Source organism: Propithecus coquereli, unplaced genomic scaffold (assembly GCF_000956105.1).
Source record: "Propithecus coquereli isolate 6110/MARCELLA unplaced genomic scaffold, Pcoq_1.0 Scaffold285, whole genome shotgun sequence".
NCBI lineage: Eukaryota > Metazoa > Chordata > Mammalia > Primates > Indriidae > Propithecus > Propithecus coquereli.
In genome coordinates, this window is record NW_012148452.1 from 1,993,926 (window position 1) to 2,010,927 (window position 17,002).

A 17,002-nucleotide genomic window follows, 5' to 3' on the forward strand; every position below is an offset into this window, starting at 1 on the left:
CAAGTCCAAACATTGAGACCTTTGAATGCTAACATTATTTGGCGTTGGGGCCACATTCAGCTGCTTTCTCCTGAAATTCTCCTTAATGGTTCTCCAGGTTCTTCTCCCTCCTCCTCTGACTGAGCCTCAATCTCCCTGACTGTTCTCCTTCTTAGAGGCGCTTCCACTACGTGCCTAATTGCCTGCTCCTTGGGCACTTCTACATCCTCTCAAGCCTTCTAAACCTGTGCCTTCCATTCCTGAAACCATTACCGCCTTTCTAAAGGTCACCTCTAGCTAGCTTCTAGGAAGGCACTTCAAACTAAACACGTCCAAAGCCACCTTTTCTATCCCCCCGGCTCCCATACCTTCACCCCAATTCTGTTCCTTCTTGAATTCCCAGTCGCTCAAGCAGAAAACACTCTTTACTCTCTCTTTCCCTTCATTTGTCCCCTAGACAGTTGGTTCTGCTTCTTAAATCCACCCTCCCATTGCCAACCCACAGTCACCAGCAGCAGAACCATGAGAGGCCCATCGTCTCCCATCCTGGACTATGGTGACAGCTTCCTAACTGGTCTCCCTGACTCAGCTCTCACCTCTCTAGCCCATTCTAGAATTCTATTTATAAAACACAATCTGATCACATCTCTCTCATGTTTCAAAACCTCCAGTGGTTTCCTAGCAGCCTTTAGGGCACAGTCCAACCCCTCAGGTGGCACCAAGAGCCTGGGCCCAATTCTCCTTATAGTCTCATCACCTCCCCACCCCACTCAAAACCTGTTCCCAACAGATTAAGCTCAGTCACTACCCTCTGCCTCTTCTCAAGTTGTTTCAGCTACCTGCAATGCCTGCTTAACCTACCTTGTCTGCCTAGTAAATGCCTGCTCATCCTTTAATACTCAGCTCAAGCAAGACCCTAAGCAGAGATGGTAGCCCTTTCTCCCAGCACACACACAAAAATTAATTTTTCTCTGGAATGGCATTTCATCACACTTTTCATGTATCTGTGTCCCCACAGGACTGTAGTCCATGGTCCAGTATTACCAACACCTTGCCCCCACCCAGTGGCTTCCCCAGGATTCACAGTGCAGAGGTACACGGGAGATTCTTGATAAAGGTTAACTGAGTAAAATAAGTGACCCTCAGTGAAACCACGCTGCCATGCAAAGCTGGCATTTTAAAAAATCTCCTTACTTACTCTGCCACTATCCAGCACATTTAAAATATCCAATCTGGGTATTACACGGGATTCACACACCATTAATGCTCCACAAAGTTAAAAAGCCAGTAAACTCTATGACGCCAACTCACTCCGGCTGGCAGATGGAGCCTGAAACTCTGCAGCACCATCGAACCATGGCTCAGACGAGCCATGCCACATGAACCTCTAACGGTTTTACCAGGCTGCTGCTTGATAGCAGAAACATTTCTCATTCTGCCCACACCCCGCTCCAAGGCCCCTCACAGTCTGTGTGTGCCCCCTAGGGTGGCTTCTCAAACAACCCTCCCCAGGCTGGCAGTGACTCCTAGACTCCTACCCTCAGACTTCCAACCTAGGAGTCTTCTCCCAGGGTGGTCCCCACAAAACCCCCAGAGCAGTCTGAGCTGCTGTGCTAGACAACACTGAGTCAGAGAACAACGAAGTGTCAGACTTGGTTCTGGCCAAGAAGGAAAGGAATCCCCCAACCCGGCCTCACTACACACACAAGAGGACCAAATCTGCCCTTTCGCCCAGCTCTCAGAGACTGCCGCCCTTCAACAGCAGTCCTTGCTTTTGTATTTAATCACGCTCTGAGATGATAATCCTGGTTAAAACAAAACAAATACATTTTTCCCATGATCTGTGACCCAGAGAGGGATCTGGTCCATCCCTCTGCCCCCAGACAGGGCACTACTTGAACTATAATGAAAATAGCCATTTAGAGATCTATGAAGAAAACAATGTTTTGGAAAAAAGGGTAAGAGGTATGGGCTATCTTCAAAAGCTACTTCACCAGGGAACACCCCCCATCCCTCAGCCTCCTCCAACTCCCACTAAGTCAGGTCCTCTATTCCATACACATAGCACTATCCACAGCTGTATTTTTACTTTTATTGAGGTGATTTTTTGATTGTCATCTGTGTTTCCCACACCCAAATATGTGCTGAGTAAATGAATGTGTTGTGGACTACAGGCACTGTGTGACCTTGATTTCTCTTTAACTGCTGGTCCCCCGGGCACAGCTGGGGCCCCAATTAGCTACAAACCATCCATCCTGAATCTGCCAATACAGTTCTGTTGTTCAGCTGTCAGCATGCCTTTGGCTTTCTGACTTTAATCTCCCAATTCAAATAAATCCAAAATTCTAGACTGACATCTGTGGCTGGGCTCTCTGCCTTTCCACAATCGGAATTTGGAAATTGAACTTTTTAAAACTCAAGAGCGAAAAAAAAGGGAAGATGCACTTTCAAAAGGATGCCTGTATGTCTAAAGACCCAGCTATCACCAGCCCAAAGATGAATGTATTCTGTTCTAGGAATGATTAAACTGTCATCGAGTGGCACCCTTTACTGAGGGAGAGGAAAGGGGACAAGTGGGGGAGAGAGACTGATTCTAGAGCAAATTTCTCGGTTTCTTTGCCATATGGGAATGGCAGATAGATTTCACTAAGAATCAAAGCCTCATTTCCTTTTAGGCCTTGGTACATGAAGGAGAGACATGTGCATGGCCGGCGCAGGTTTTTCATATAATTTTTAAAACCTCCACATAGCTAGTTGCTCATGGGTCAGTCTTCCCACTAGATTGTGAGCCATTCCTGGCCAGAGACCATGTCTGGTTAATCATCCCTCATACCTAGCCCAAAGCCTGGCAAGAGCTCAGAAAGCTTAGTAAGCCTTAGTTGAAGGAAGGTAGGAAGTGAGGGGAGCTAGGGAGAAGGCCCTGGAGCAACTGCCAATCAGCCTCCAGGATTCTACAATGTATTAATTCCCAGTTCTGGGCACATGGGGGCCCAAGCACTTGATAGACTTTATCTCAGTTCACCCTCACAACAACCCAGGGAGGCAGGCATTATTATGATTGTTTTCCAGATAAGGAACAAGCTCAAGTTAAACAAGCTGCCCAAGGTCATACAACTAGAAAGGATCAGAACCAGAATTCAAATCCCCACCGCACCCCTCAGGTGGATCCTTCCAACCTAGACAAGCTGTCAAGGGGTCTGAGGAAATGCATTCTTGGTTCCAGAGCCTCAAGCAGAATGGGAGAGTCTAAGTCAATTAATTATAATGCAAAACAAAGATGTCAAGTTTTCTTAAAACACCATCAGACTTGCAGCTGAACACTTAAACATTAAACTGCAGAAATGGGAAAAAACAAATGAGGGAAGGGAATAACCTGAACCAGAAGATGGGACAACAGATTAGGCAAAAATAGAGCAAGAAAAAGGAGGCCAAAGGCCAAGGATGCTTAGTAGTTTCTGCCAGAGATCAACCAACTACCCCAGTGGTTTCCAGATCTCATACATGCTTGGGTTGGCTGCTTTAGAAAACTAGGAAATATTTTGGGGGAACACTGTTACTATTTGCTTGTTTTTATTACTGATTCCCCATCCTGAAAATTCTGACTGTGTAGGCCTTTGGTGGGGCCAAGAAATTCTTAAGGCTGCCAGGTTTGAGGATCACTAGAGACAATCTCCCTTTTGAGGACACCTATTACCCATGTCAGTTAGCCCATGTTCACAGCCCTTCATCCGTGAGTTCTACTGAGAACAGAAGTCACAATCCACCTCCACAGAGGTGGTGCTCTAACTGCAGCAATGGTAGCCAAGCAGTATCACAGTGTTCTCTCTATCCTCTCTTTCACACTGAATGCCTACTGAACATTTCCAATACCCTACCTCTTTTATGTTCATGCCTCTTTGACTTTGCACACAGTTCCCCCTGGAGTGTCAGTGCAGGTTTAAATCCTCTTCACTCACAGATCCACCTCCAAAAAGGCCACCCTTCTTTCTGTATTTCTGTGATGATTCTAAACTCTGTTATTTACACATATGTCATTATCATTCTGATTGGAGTATATGCTCTTAGGGTCAGGGTCCATATCTTAACTCATCTCTACCTCTCAGAAGCCTGATCATCTGTTGAATGATAATACAACAAAACCAAGGTTAAATTTCAGCCCTAGGCCAGAGGTTCCTCTTCTCTAGCTCAAAATAGGAACCAAAATATTCTTGACTGGCAGGATGTACTCCATGCCTCCACTCCCTAGCCCCAGGTATTTCCAAACAGAACTCCTTGAGAAAACAGAACAAAACAAATCATTGGGAAGGTCAGTATTTCCTCAAACTTATTATCAGATAAAACAAAACAGAGCCACTTCACACCCAGAAGATCCTGTTTGCACCTCAGTGGCACCCATCTGCCATCTGAATGTCAAGCCTTCCTTTCCCAGTGAGAAATAGGGAAGAGAACTCCAGATACTGGAGGTGACATGTCGTCTACCTGTTGCTCTAGCAGGAGGCCCTGCTAGAGGCCCACAATCTGAGCCAGCAATCTAGTTTCAGATCAAAGCCACTTAGTCTGGACATACCACATTCTCAACACATAGGGGAGGGCTGTCAGCCCTGTAGCTCAGGAGACCACAAGTGTTGCTGACCCATCCAAGTAACAGGAACACAGGTGGGGGCGTTGCACCTCACTGGCAGAATGTTCCTTTGCCAAATTACAGAGAGAATGCACACTTCGCCTAGTATTGAGACACGATGGGCTATTTAGGGTTTAGGTTAGGAGCTGGTATTCTTCCAGAATGTGTAACAGTAGAAAGAGCCCTTGGCCTGAGAAAGGTGTGGTTTCTAGTCTGTGCTTTGCCCTAATTAGTGCTATGTCTTAAGTCCTTTTTGCCTGTTTGAGCCACAATGTTTCTATCTCTAAAATGTTAACATCTAAATGGATTTAATACCCAATCCAGCATATATCTAAAGTTATAAATTATTATCTGGAAATTAAAGAAAATAAAAACCACAAGGGTTACACTGAAAAATATTAGGATGATCCTAGCACTCTGGGAGGCCGAGGCGGGTGGATTGTTTGAGCTCAGGAGTTCGAAACCAGCCTGAGCAAGAGCGAGACCCCATCTCTACTAAAAATAGAAAGAAATTAATTGGACAACTAAAAATATATAGAAAAAATTAGGTGGGCATGGTGGCACATGCCTGTAGTCCCAGCTACTCGGGAGGCTGAGGCAGGAGGATTGCTTGAGCCCAGGAGTTTGAGGTTGCTGTGAGCTAGGCTGACGCCACAGCACTCTAGCCCAGGGAAAAGAGTGAGACTCGGTCTCAAAAAAAAAAAAAAAAAAATTAGGATGTAGGGCCCTACACAGTCAGTAAAATCAAGCTGCACATTTGGCTCTATACTTCCTGGTAGCCAAAGCAAAAAGAGAAATATGATCGGTTATAAATTTCCAATTGTCCACAAAAGAAAAAGCATACCAGTTCCCCTGGAAAGGCAAAGCTTTTCCTGGCACTAAGTCCTGAAAGAAATTTCTCCCATGCACTTCTTAAAGGGGACATTAAGTGAGATTGTAGCTAAAGTCTTCAATAATACAAACCATTATAAGAACTGTAGTAACAAATTATATAAAGCTATTTCCAACGGTGTCCTTCCATGAAAGCAAAGGGCAGACACCAAAGTTCATCTCAGTAAAGACAATTCCGGAGAGCCTGAGATAAATATGGCCTAAGCATGGCAGCTTTCAGTTGGCTCAGCTTAATCAAGTATAAAACCAAGAATGGCTAGAGCAACAGGTAGACGACATGTCCTTCCAAAAAATTCTGTAAATACTACTTCTTCCAAGTGGGTATTTGTTAAGAGCTGGGCAGCAGTCAGTTCGATTAGATGATCTCTAAATTCCACTGCAGTTCTGGTAGGCGTAAGTGGCATTTCTGGTCTTCATGTACTCACTCTAATTTAAGGATCTGTGCCTGGTTTCCCTTGCATTCTCTCATTTAATCCTCCCATCAATCCTGTGTGATAGGAACTATTATTAGTACCATTTTACAAATAAGGAACAAAGATTTAGAGAATTTTAATAGATAGCCAAAGTCACAGAGCTAATTATCCAGGTCTTTCTGGCCCGGGTTCTTAGCCCCACTTACAGTGCCCTCCTGGTATTAATGAAATGTGATTACTGATAGAAATGCTAATGTTTGTCAGGAGTAAACAGTGAGGCCTAGAATAAGGTTACTGGGGGAGATAAGAGTTGTTTGTTAATAAGAAAACAACAATGGAGCTTTGGGAAACTTTGCCAATCTTTAAAGGGAATAAAGGAATGAACAAATTGTGAAAAGCAGAAATTGCAAATGAAAGTAATCCCAAGGGAATACTATATTATCTCAGGAAAAGAAAGAAAAATTCTCTTTTCCTCTTCTCTTAAAAATATTCTTTTCTACCCTAGAGACTGTAAAGTTTAGAGTCTAAACCTTAGCTCTTAGTTCATTCATGCATTCAACCAACAGATATTTATCCAGACTCCATACCAAGTACTGTCAGCAGTGAGCAAAACAGAAAAGCTCTCAGCTTCCACTTTAGCAAACAAGTAGATAATATATTTACAGATGGTATTAAAGTACTTTGAAAAAAAATAAAGTTAAGGGAATTAAGAGAGGCTGAAGTGCAGAAGGGGAGGAACTGTTCCAGATAACTGGTCAGGGAGACCCAAGTGAGATAAAGAGTCAGGCATGCAAAAATTTGGAAAGAGGCACTACCAATAGAAAAGCCCTGTGACAAAAATAAGCATTGCATATTTTAGAAACCTCAGGAAGGCCAGTGCAGCTGAAGTAGAATGAAGCAGAGTGGGGAACCATGGTAGATGAGATAGGAGAAGTTGGGGGAGGGGGACAGGCCATGTAATGCCTACAAGGAAAGGAGCTGGATTCTATCTGAAGAGCAATGAATGGGAAGTCTTTGGTAAATTGTAAATAAGGCAGTAGCATATTCCGATTTACTTTTAGGCCCTCCAATGTCATATTCAAAGCTCTCAGGGAAGAATCAGGCAGGGGCAATCTTTTTTTAAAACAGATGGAATCCTCTAAAGACTTAAGTATATAACACCTGTGGTTAAGGATAACTTCACTGAAAACTAAGAACTCTAACAAAATACCTTTAGCCTGCAGGCACTGGCTAGCTTTCCCTCATTGCAAGCTAAGGTTGAAAATGATGTTTCTTGCATTTCCAAAGCTTTATACCCCTTTATGCTAAGGGGGATGCAATTGTCAGAACACCTAGTGGTTTGCCTGACAGACTCTAGGGAAATGTCAAGATCCTTTACAAAGGCAACTGATCTGACCCTCCATTTGAATCTCACCTGAACATCTTTTCCCTCTGCTCTTCCTATCCTAGGATATCCTATTCCTTGCCATCCTTCTATTGCTTTCTTTTTCCCATATGCCCAAAACCATACATTCTAAATGTGAGCTGCTTGGCCAAAGTGAACGCTATTACAGTTAATTCAAACAATCCCACAGTTTATTTTCTCATATAAGGCACACTTTTGCAAGAAGGACCACAGCTGAATTTTAATGTGGGTAATTTAGAGTCCTTTCTGAAGCTAAACTGCAGCTTTAATTCAAAGAAATTTCTTTTACCAACATGTTTGGACACAATAACAAAGGGGGGGGAAAATCTAGCGGCTGCATCAGCTTTGTGTGTGTTTGTGCTTGAAGGCAGAGGTAGCAGCATCAGAAACTGAATGCACAACAAGACCCACCTGCACATAGGAGCTGGGAGGTCACCATGGCAAAGAACCAGGACTGGGGTAGGCAAAGAGATATGGGAACTTTTGTCTGTTATTAACACCTGATGATAAACAAGCCCTGACTCCCCACACCCCAAGTAAAAAGAAAGTCGTCAGCTTGCCTTTCCTCCAGGCCACACAGTCTGGAATACCCAGATACTAAACGAAATCAACCTTTTCTTCTGCTGGCCAATTGTTAATCCCCCAGGCTCAATGATTATGTAGCTGCTTCAAAACCATTTAAAATCATCAAGACAATGAAAATTCACATAATCTAAACAGTACAGCAACTCATCAGCACTACTCAGGTCCCCACCCCCACATACCTAGAAACATCCAGAACAGAGAACAGCAGCCCTCAAAGGGGATGGGATAGGGTAGAAAGGGAGGGGTACCAGTCTCTTAAGGCCAACTGCTTCACAGCATTTGAAAACAAACACTGCGCCCTTAGACTTTTCAAAGCCTAAGCTAGTGTGACTGGCAGCTGAGTGATCTTGGGATTGCAGAGTATGGATCACATACCATACCTTGCACTCCATATCCAAGTTAATGCCTTTCATTGTTCACTGCCCCCAATTGCCACCAGATCAGGGTTTCTTATCAACCACCTGCATCACAATCTCATGGGCCACTTATTACAGATGCAGATTCCTGTGCCTGAATATAAATATTATCTCTATGCATATTTAAGTCTGAGGACCTCTGCCCTAAGCAATGTTTCTTAAACTGAGGGTCATGACCTGCTTGGCCAGGAAATCAAATTAATGGGTCATGATCAACAGTTGATTTGTTTTTAATGAAATATAAAAAATACATATATATATATTTTAACAGAGCATACTGCAGGTAGTGAGGGTAATTATTGTTTTCTGGAACTTATTTCAGTTGTAGACTGATGTACAGTGCTATAAAATGTATTCCTTAACTGTGGATCCCACTCAAAGTTTGAAAACCATGCTTCCAGAGAGAAGGAAAACAATATTCTTGTGCATGGTGTTTATTTTCCATTTTCCACCCCTTACTCCAAGCTTGATTTTAGTTCAAGCACAGAAATCTCAAGACAGATCCAAGACATGCTGTCATCAAATCCTAAATTGATAAGTCAAAGCCCAGCTGAGGAAGGGGTTGAGCCCACAGGCCCCCACTCCACTCCTGAGACCCTGTCATGGAGCTGGGAACAAGGGATAGGACCAAAGGAAGTTTGCACAGCTAACCTCCGGCTGGGCCTGTGAGAACTTGTAACCACTCTTATCACAGTTCAGGAGAATGAAAATGTTCCTCAACAGAGGCAAGACTCAGCCTCAGCATTAAGGGCTAAGAAAGTGAGCGATGAATGGACAGAACTCAGATTAGTCCCTGAGTTCCTGTGACAGTGTCTAGGTAAAAGGAAAGCCAGGGAAGGGTGAATCCAATCTCGCTGATCACAGGTCCTGTGACCCCCAGAACCAGAAGAACACTGGAGAGCATCCAAGGTGTGAGATCAAGTCCCACCCCAGAGCCAGTGAGGTGATTTACTTAACTTCTCAACCCCCTAGATGCCCTGCACCTCTAATGCTGTGAGTAAATGGGGTGCAGGGAAGCTGACAGCTACCCTTCTTGCACAATGCTCTGGAACAGAGAGCCCCATCTTGTGCACCTTGTTGGAAGAAAGGAACAAGGAAGGAGGGGCAGGGAGAAAGAGATGAGCAACTAGCTGTCTTGTTAGCTTTAGACTCACCAAAGGCAAAGGACTCACTCAAAAAACCCTCCCAAGTTGCAAGCGAGCAAATCAACAAGCAGGTCAGAAAGCAAAAACCCCAGCAAAGCTCAGGAGCAGTTCCACGTGCCATTCACAGGGCAGGAGGGTTGGGGGTAAGGGTGTCAGATACGCACCAAGCAGAGAAAAACGGAGGACACTCACTCACTTGGCTTTTTAAACTCTTGCAGCTAAGAGCGAAGTCAGAGGTGGCAGTCCCCCGGAAAAGAGGTCCAAAAGAGCAGGTGTCCCCCGCCCCCACGACGGGAGAAGAGCCCACCAGTCGGGGAAAGATCCAGGAGGTCAGCGGCCAAGGAAGGTGAACTAGAAGCAGCGAGAGGTTGGGGCTGCTCCTCAGCGCCAGCTCCTGGGAGGTTCTCGCTGGAGAGGCCCCTATATTCCGTGGGGCAGGAGAGAACTGGCGCCCACCTCCTTGGCAAGGGCACTGGGGAGGCGCCGGGAAGCGGCCGGGAAGGAACTCGGCTGCGGTTACCTCGGCCGGGCCCGGGGCCGAAGCAGCGCTCCTGGGGGCTCCGAGGGCGGCCAGTCTCCCAGAAACGGGGCCCCCAGGGCGGCGCCCGCGGACCCCAGAGTCTCCAGGGGAGACGCAGCGTCACGCGGGGACGGAAACGTCCCAAGCCCCACCCTGACCCCACAGAGTCCGAGCCCGCGCGGACTACGCCGAGGCGGCGGCAGCGACCCGGTCTCCCCCTCCCCTCCGCCAGACCTCGCACCCCAGACTCGCCCCGCTCTCCGCACGGGTCCCCGGCCAGGACCCAGGGGCCCGCGCCACCTGGGCTCCCTCGGCGGGCCACCGCCGGGCCCGGCAGTGTTTGTAAACAAACCGGTCACGTGGCCCCAGCAGCCAGCTCCCCGCCCCCGGCGCCCACGGACCCCACGGCACCCCACGCGGGACGGAGGGCGCGGGCCCTCCGCGGGAGCCCGGCCGCAGGGGCCACGGGGCCGGCGTCCAGCGCCAGGGACCGACAGCCCGCGCTGACAGCGCACCCCACGCCCACGCACGCGGCCCGCGCTGCGCTCCCGGCTCGCTCACCCGGCAGCAGGCTGCCCCGTCCGGCCGGCGCCAGGCTGGCCTCCGCGGGGGTGCGTGGCGGCAAAGGGCGGCCCGGCTGGACCTCGCGCTCCCGGCTCGCTCTTAAAGCCACAGTCTCCGCCACCGCCGCGGCCGCCACTCCGCATCCCTCCGGTCGGGGCCGGGGGCTGCCCGGTGACGGACGCGCCCCCGCACCTATCCCCTCGGCTCAGCACATAGCAACACGCTGCGGGTTGGCCCGGCACGGCCGCAGCCCATCCGCGTGGAGCCAATCAGCAGAGGACGGAACTCCGCCCCCTGCTTACCCTGCCTCCCGCCCCCCACCCTCTGCCCCGGCCCGGCTTGGGTGCGGGGAGTGCGGCGGGCGTCTGGTCCGCCCCGCGTCGAGGCGACTGGCCGGGGGGCAAGGAGAAAGGGTGATAAAGCTGGGTGGGCTCTCGGCGCCTGGGAGGAGGCTGTTTATTTGGGTTTGGGGTTTGTGCCCAGGTTAAGGCTGGGATTCCCAGAAGCTAGGGTGTGTGTGTTGGCCGGAGGCCAAGGTAGTAATTACCCCCTTAGGTTTAAGCCATCCCTAACCCAGAGCCTAAATTACCAGAAGTGGCCCTCAGGACCCGGGGCAGTTGAATTTGATAAGATAGTGCCAGTCCCACCTGGCCCAGCTATTACCTGCTCAAAAGCTAGGCATTTCCCTCTTCTCTCTACCCTGCTAGTAATTTCACAGAGTTCAAGGTAGGAAAGGGGCTTTAAGGGAATCGGAAGGCCCCCTGTTGCTGCTGATTTTTTCAGGGGTTTTGGAGGGAGATGAGGATGGTTAACCCAGGAGAATAGGATGGTCAGAGTGACCAGAGGGGAGGAGTCCATGTTCTGGGTCAATGGGGTGGTGCTTTTCAAGGAAGAGAAGGTTAAAAAATAAGCTCTTGGCAGTCAGGAAATCCAGGGAGGTATCAGGTGGGTGGAGTGGGGCAGAGTCTCCCAGCAGGAAAGCAGGTCAGTTTGATAAAGAATGCTGGCAGGGACAAGGGAAAAGAGCAGGTCCAGCCTTGTCACTCAGCCACTGGGGTTCTGCAGCTCCTCAGAGGAAACCACATCTTTTATTGTGCAGCTATCAGGATGTGAGGTGCCTCAGGAGACACAGCTGACTCCAACCTCCTTCCATACACTGGTTTGCCGGTAAACCCAGGAGGGTGGCAGGGCAGATCCCCAGGTGGCTCAAAACTTAACCTACAACTCCACCCAGCTGTCTTTAAAATATATTTGGTCAACCAAATTGTATCCAGTTAATATACATTGCATAGTTGGGTGTGAATCCAGTCCCCAAAGTTAGTAAAAACAACGAAACACCTCAAATACATCAGTATCATGGCACTTACATATCAGCCCCTAGGGACTTTGTCATTGTTCCCAATTGACTAGTTTGGAAAGTCTAAAAAATTGCTTCTAGAGAAGAAAGACTCACAAATAAAAACCATTTAACATTTAATCCTTAATGTAAGAAGATGTGATAGATTCTGTAGATTATCAAAAACTTGCCGCCTAGCCCTGATCTGCCTCTCGGGCAAGTTTTTTGTCTCTCTAGGTCCAGGTTTCCACAGTTTAAAACAAGGAAGTTTGAAATAGGATGATCTGTCAAGTCCCTTCCAGCGCTGAAATTCTAAGTAGGGCCAGAAAGTCAAATTTGTTACAACGTTTCCGCAATGTTGTGCTGGCGAATATTTGTGTTGCCACATCAGCACTTCCTAACAGTAGTTGCTGCATTAGTTTAGCACCCTAAGATATTGGTATGTTATGTAACAAGACTGGTGGCTACTGTTTCTGTTTAAATAAAAGATAATGTTAGCTGAAGACGACTGGCCTGGTGCAGTGCTTTCAGAGGGAGCTCTGGGGACCCCTGCAGGCCTGCTGTGTGTATGCAGGGGACTGGAAAAGGCCCCCAGACCTTAGGGCCAGGAGACAGAGAACCAGCCAGCCAATAAAAAAATATCCATTAAGCATGATCATGCCTCCTCCCAGTCAAAAAGAGCTAAGCATGGTGAGTTGGCAAAGAAGGGAGAAGTGAAACAAAGAAGTGGATGAAACAAAGTGGGTAAAAGAGACTGCTCTTCCTTTCTGAATCCAAACACCTTGAATTGCTCCTCGGAATATTTACTCAGTGTCTGTTATGGGCAGAATTTCCTGCTTGACTTGGATGATGTAGTCTGAAGAATCTGCTGGGCCTGGTGGCCTGTGCCTGTAGTCCCAGCTACTTGGAAGGAAGGCTGAGGCAAGAGGATCACTTGAGCCCAGGAGTTCCACACCAGCCTGGGCAACATAGCAAGACCTCCATCTAAAAAAAAATTAATTAAAAAAAAAATATTCTGAAGAAACTACTGAGAAGAGAGAAGCCAAGGCCAGTGGAGAGTTTGTGAGCATAGGCAGATATTTCTCCTGGAGGGCAAAAAAGATGAAGAGATGTAGGGAGAGACATAAACAAATTTGTTCAGAGTCAGCCAGAGGGGATTTAAAAAAAAAAAAACCTTAGTGGTAAAAGTTTGAGAGGTTCCTGGCTTCACAGAAGGAATAGCAGCCTGGCTTTGCCAGTGGAACAGTACCCCTGACTCCTCTGTGAAGCCAAATTCGTTCATTCCCAAATCCTTCACAGCCATTCTTTTCCAGTATTCTCTCCCACTAATCCTATGTTCCCACTGTTGCCAATCAGTGCTACTACTACTGTGAACAAGGTCGCTTTTATGTGTTTATCTTACTCAACCTTTCAGAGCATTTGAAATAATTAACTACATCTTCCTTTCCCTCACCTCCCCCCAAATCCATCAGCAGGTCCTTTCAGCTTCACTTCAAAAATATATATTTGCTCTGAATGCATCTGCCTCTACTGCTACCACCCTGGTTGGAAGCCACCAATATCCTAGAATAAGCAACAGCCTCCTCACTGATCTCCCTGCGTCCAGTGCTTTCTCTACACAGCAGCCAGATGGTACTTCTTCAAAACAAACTCCTTATGGTGGCCCACAGGCCCTACCAACCAGGCCTGCCAACCTCTCTTGTCTTCCACCATCTGTCCTTCTCAAACTACTGCAGTCAAGCTGGCCTTCTTTCTGTTCCTCAAAGATACCAGGCCTGTTCCTGTTCTAGGGTGTTTTTGTTTGCTGTTCCCTGCACCTGGAACACTTTGCTCCCAGAAAGCTGCCTCTTCACCTTTTGGTTCTCAGGTCAAATCTCCAGAGAGGTCTCCCTGAGCACCCCACTTTACATGCCTGGCCCCCCAATCATACCTTCTCCCAGTTTATTTTCTTCCTAACACATATCACTCTCTGAAATCACCTAGTTCATTTTTGTCTGTTTGTTTGAGACAGTCTCACTCTGTCATCCTGGGTAGAGTGCATCACCATAGCTCATTGCAACCTCCAACTCCTGGGCTCAAGCGATCCTCCTGCCTCAGTCTCCCAAGTAGCTGGGACTACAGGCACATGCCAACACACTGGCTAATTTTTCTATTTTTTGTAGAGACAGGGTCTCGGTTTTGTTCAGGCTGGTCTTGTACTCCTGACCTCAAAAAATCCTCCTATCTCAGCCTCCCAGAGTGCTAGGATTAGGGCCTATTTTTGTTTGTTTTCTATCCCATCCAGCTCTAAACTCCATTGAAAGCATCAGGGACCTTATCTGTCTGGCTTTCTGTTGTATCTCCAGTGCCAAAAACAGTGTCTAGCACTCAACAATTAATTGTTGGTTGAGTGAATATCTGAACAAATGAATGAATATGCTTACTGTCTCATAGCTTTTCCCTGCAATTTCTTTCACTTGGAATGTTGTTCTCTCCTTTGTCCCCCCTTCCCTACCCCTCTGTTCTTTCCTTTCTGCATCCCATCAAATCCATTTGCATGATGATTCAGTCCAAAGATCAGATCAAATGTCACTTCTTCAGGGGAGTTCACCCTAGCCTCCCCAGCAAAATCAATTTTTCCCTTTTCAGTACCCTGCATAGCACTTTATTCATAGCTCCATTACATCACCCAACATTTCACACTCCCAATTAAGAGTTTTCTGTGATCTGTCCTCTCTGCCAGGCCCTCCTGGGCTGGAACCTTATCAGATCATCCTTATATTTTCAGCACCTGACACACGGTAGGCCCTCCCTAGAAGTTTATATCTGAGTTGAATCCAGTGGGGATCCAAGCAGAAATGGATAAGGGTCTGTTCTCAGAGTATACTGATCACCACCAGAGAGCAGCCTTTGTAGTATGATAACATTAAACCTGAAACTTCAGGATATTCTATTATAAAAGGAGCAACCTACATTTTAAAAATCACAGTACGATAGAAACTTCCTGAAGGCTAACAGCTAAAGGCTCCCACACCACCATACCACCTGGGGAATCAACCAGCTCTGCCTATGTGGGAGGGGGAGTTGCTCCTCCCAGGCCTCACTATATCCCCCTGCCCCCACCAGTAAAGTCCCATGACGTTACATCACAGAGGAGAGCCTGGTGCAATCTTCCCGCAGACAGATTGTGGTAACAGTGCTTTGTTTCTTTATGTACAATAAATGCTTTCTCTGATCCCTGTCCAAGTCTCTCATTTTCAGTCATGAAAGTGGCTGATTATGTGCATTTCAGACTGGTAATGGGGAAGGGTTGTACCTTGGCCTTTCTGAACATACCTTAACAAAACAGCTGCTACCGTTTATTGAGCACATATTGTGTACAGAGCAGTTTCTAGTCTATCTAGTTATATTTAATCCTCAAAACAACCAGAGAGGTAGATATTTCCCCCCTTTTTTAAAAGAGCTGATGCTATGGAATTTGAACCCTGATCTATCTGGCTTCAAAGCCCACTCATTCTTTTTCTTTTACGCCATCAAAGAGTAAAACTGCTTACCTTCTGTTATCCTGAAATATTCCAACCACTTTTACAAGGAAACTTGCCCAAACATCAAAATACTCCACAAAGCAAAACCCCATGCCAACCTGAAAGGCCTAGAAGCAAAAGTGGTGAGAGCTTCATATCTCCCTTTAACAGTAACAATAATATTTGGTGCTTCCCATATTCTAGAAACTGATATAGATACTTCACATGCATTGTGTAATTTAATCTTCACAACTTTATGAAGATTCCACAAGTCTACATCCTTTAACCACAGCTCCAAAATCCAAAAAGCGCTCTCTTTTTGAGCCCTGCCTTTGACTCTTTTCCTGCTGCGACAGTGGGTCTGGAAGTTATCTGTGGCGTATGTACCATGCTCTGTAAACCCATATCTTGCTCTTGGCCTATAATCCTATCTTTTTCTCCTCAATAAACCTCATTTTCATGCCTGTCTAAAAAAAAAAAATATCCAAAAAGCTCTAAAAATCCAAAGTTAGTTTGATGCAGTTTGTTTGATGGCAAACCTACTTACTGGAAGGGTATCCAAAGTTACATGGCGGATAGCAAGATGTATATAACCCTATGGCAAGAAGTAGCGAACAAGAATCCACTATATTATAGTGCTCAACAAATATATGTTGAATGAATGAAGAGTGAACAAATTCCAAGATTTAAGTGACAAAAAAGCATAGTATGAAACAATTGTACAAAGTATGTCACCTTTTTTTTTAAAAAAGACAGCGTCTCGCTATGTTGCCCACGCTGGAGTGCAATGGCTATTCACATGTGCAATCATAGTGCACTGCAGCCTTGAACTCTTAACTTAAAGAGATCCTCCCCCCTCAGCCTCCTGAGTAGCTGGGACTATAGGCATGTGTCATTGCACCTGGCTTGTTTTAAAATATATATTTATATAGAATATGTACACAAGTATGCTTGAATATGTCTTTACTATCACCAGGAGAATGTGCAAGAACGTGGTAACTGTGGTTGCTCCTGGGGGAAAAAATTGGGAGATTAGGGGTTAAGGAAGGAGGGAGCCTTCCATTTAGTATCATGTATGTACATTACCTATAAAACAATAAAATTAAATCTTCTAAGGAGGAAATTAAAAAAAACAACCCAAGACTGACTATAAAGTCAAAACTCTAAAACCCTTTGCTATACACTGTCTTTTGGTTATGACTGATTTATTCTTCTTTTTGTTCTTAATTCATTGCAGACAAACTGGACATGGGATCCTTTTTGTGTCTAGTTCCTGCAGACTTACTTATAGCATAACATTAGTTATCACAAAATTCCATCTCAATAAATTTTTTTTTTTTTTTTTTTGAGACAGAGTCTCACTCTTTTGCCCGGGCTAGAGTGCCGTGGCGTCAGCCTCGCTCACAGCAACCTCAAACTCCTGGGCTCAAGCAATCCTTCTGCCTCAGCCTCCCGAGTAGCTGGGACTACAGGCATGCATCACCATGCCCCGCTAATTTTTTCTATATATTTTTAGTTGTCTGATTAATCTCTTTATATTTTTAGTAGAGACGGGGTCTTGCTCTTGCTCAGGCTGGTCTCGAACTCCCGAGCTCAAACAATCTGCCCGCCTTGGCCTCCCAGA

The 17,002-nt window shown here is 46.3% G+C and overlaps 1 protein-coding gene across 2 annotated transcripts in view; it reads right to left on the reverse strand.

The window, feature by feature from the left end:
• Nucleotides 1-10,726, reverse strand: part of YPEL2 (yippee-like 2 (Drosophila)) — a 70,297-nt gene extending 59,571 nt beyond the window's left edge. Inside the window, exon 1 of one of the 2 annotated variants that reach the window (XM_012648428.1) lies at nucleotides 10,537-10,726. The gene's annotated coding sequence lies outside the window, so the exon portion shown is untranslated. Of the gene's footprint in view, nucleotides 1-5,916; nucleotides 5,972-10,536 lie in introns of those variants that run through there. The other variant, XM_012648429.1, reaches the window with a different exon arrangement.
• Nucleotides 10,727-17,002: the final 6,276 nt, after the last annotated feature.